This window comes from Anneissia japonica, unplaced genomic scaffold, assembly GCF_011630105.1.
Source record: "Anneissia japonica isolate Jap-2015-1 unplaced genomic scaffold, ASM1163010v1 scaffold69483_len2571_cov210, whole genome shotgun sequence".
NCBI classification, from domain to species: domain Eukaryota; kingdom Metazoa; phylum Echinodermata; class Crinoidea; order Comatulida; family Comatulidae; genus Anneissia; species Anneissia japonica.
Window position 1 is genome coordinate 52 of NW_022715341.1, and position 2,520 is coordinate 2,571.

General features: G+C 29.3%; 1 long non-coding RNA gene across 1 annotated transcript; it reads left to right on the forward strand.

The window, feature by feature from the left end:
• Positions 1-342: 342 nt before the first annotated feature.
• LOC117109223 lies at positions 343-1,884 on the forward strand. The gene is made up of 2 exons (XR_004445488.1): positions 343-445; positions 1,738-1,884. It is a non-coding gene; the product is annotated as an uncharacterized LOC117109223 (long non-coding RNA).
• The last annotated feature ends 636 nt before the right edge of the window (positions 1,885-2,520 follow it).

Here is a 2,520-nt window from a genome sequence, read left to right on the forward strand (position 1 = left end):
GACTTCTGTGAGACAATTGATAATAAACTAGTAAAAACATGCAAATATTATGAATTTAGGGTATTTTCTGGGAGGTTCTTGCTTGTGGGAGTGCTAGAGGCCGTCCTGATTCTGGGAGAGTTTTGTGACTTACGGTAGTCTAGGGACCTGTGAAAATAACCAGCTCTCCACTCCCAAGCACCATAAAGAAAATTCATTGTAGATCATCAATGGTTAATATACAGCAGTTCTCCACTCCCAAACCCCATATTAGAGAGACTAGTATTAAAACAACTATGGTTCTAAGTACTATAGTTAGGTTCTATGATTGAATATTGTGAAAATCAATTAAAATATTTCTGATTTTGTTTAGTCATATTCACCTGAAGAATTAAAAGATTGGGTTCAAGCTATCTGTGGAGCCATCTTAGCAGCAAGGGCGAAAGGGGGAAGTTCAGGAAATAATGTAAGTATTACATTAATTGTCACAAAAGGGACAATTGGCAGTGACAATAAAAAGGGAAACGGCAGCAATTTCACATGTTTTGTAGAGTCAATTTGCAGAGCATGGACCTATTAGTATGAGGAGGGATTGGTGTTTGAAAACCTTTTTTCATGGTGAACATAAGCAGAGAAAATTAACACTGACACCTCCAACTGGGGTCATAATAGTTTGACTTTACCAGTTTGATCTCATAATAAATTACTGTCTTTTTAACTGCCATTTTATTGTATTACAGTATAATATATATTTTCAATTCTTGATGTTTTCCATTTTATTGTATTAACTCCTTTTGATGTATTTATTCATATTATATGGTTAAAAGGTTATATTCATATAACCTTTTTTTTAAAATTGTATCATTGGTTTTGAATTTTACAATTATTTTATTTATTTATTATTAGTGTAATATTATTATTTTTTTAAATTTTGTTTTGTTACTAATGTTATAATTATCATTTTTTTAAATGTTTTACTCTGTAATCCAGAAAGTTATTTTTCAATTTTTTTACCAATAATTTATCTTGACTTTTACTTTGACTGACAATTCAAAAGGGGTGCTAAACAGGATTATGATCAATATATTATGATATAATTAGTAATGATTTGTGGTAGTAATAATTACAATCACTAATTATTTTGGTCAGTAATGATTGCTGTCTAATAATTATCATCATCATTGATTATGATACATGTATATCATAAGTATATAATGACTAATAGTAACAATAATTGTGATCAGTTATTATTATGATAAGTAATCAGATATGATGATTATGACTGTGAATGTTTATGATTAGTTGTGAATATTTTTTTCTATTTTGTTTTTCATACCAATACACATCCATGCATGAAATATTGAACAGCTATTTTTATAATTCATTTTAGTTTATTTGTTTTTATTATTTTGCTATTTCTTTGATTGTATTTCGCAGTTTATGATTGCCGAGTCAGAGTTACTCTGAACCCAACGACATTTGCATGATATTCCAGGTTTATATTTTTGTTATTGTCAGATCATCCACATCCTTTGCATAAATCTATCAATTTCTCTTTGTTTGATTGAAATTCTGAATAATATATCCACTGTTTTAACTAATGAGCTTATCTATATTTTGCCCCATCGATACTTGCAATATATTCAAAATAAAGGAATGCTTAGGCAAACAGCACTGCATGCAGAAATTTAACCTTAGTTTTTATTTAAATAATCCCAACCTAAATTTTAAGAATAAATTTCTGTTTTTGTTGCTTAGTCTCTTGTACCCCAGATGTTAGTTACCAGCACACTCCCTGCTCTGTCCTGGCCTGCTAGGTCATTGTCACAACCTGATCCTACTGAAAATAAAACTCATCCCTTTTCGCAACTTTCCCAGAGAGGGACACTACAGATTACGTCAAAGGTTAGAATTTTGCATATTAAAATATAATTTGCATATTAAAATATAATGTCAGAGTATAGCGGGTGTGTTTCAGTATGCAATAATTTGTTTCCAGTGAAGTTTGCAAAGTGGATTTTACAACTATCATTCCAATTGATTAAAACTGTCTGAAATTATTTCTTGTGTGGTTTCATTAGTTCTGTCTGCAATTCTTTGTTTTTCAGAATAGACACTTTCTTTTAAAATCAAGTATAAAATAAAAATATATTAACAAACTGAAAGGTGGTCAAAACAAATTGACTTTTTAATATTATGATAAAAAACTATAAGATAAAATCTTCTACCCTCAAGTTATTAGGGCTCTAAATATTAGGTAATGTTAGTTTTGTACATTGTATCTTTGTAAGCGTTTGTTCTCCCTTTTAGCTGTGTTTTATGTACAGAGCAAAGCAAATTTCTGTGTTCTGAGCAATGACAGTAAATATGATTGAGATAGAGATATCTATAGGTTTGAAAAAAAACTTTCATAATTTGTCACTCATATATTCTATATCTATAGACATTCTGATCTTTGTGTTAAGATGAGCAATTCTATTGATTTATTTTTTTTATTGTTTCAAGTGCTGTATCTTAATGACAAAATTACCAATATTATAA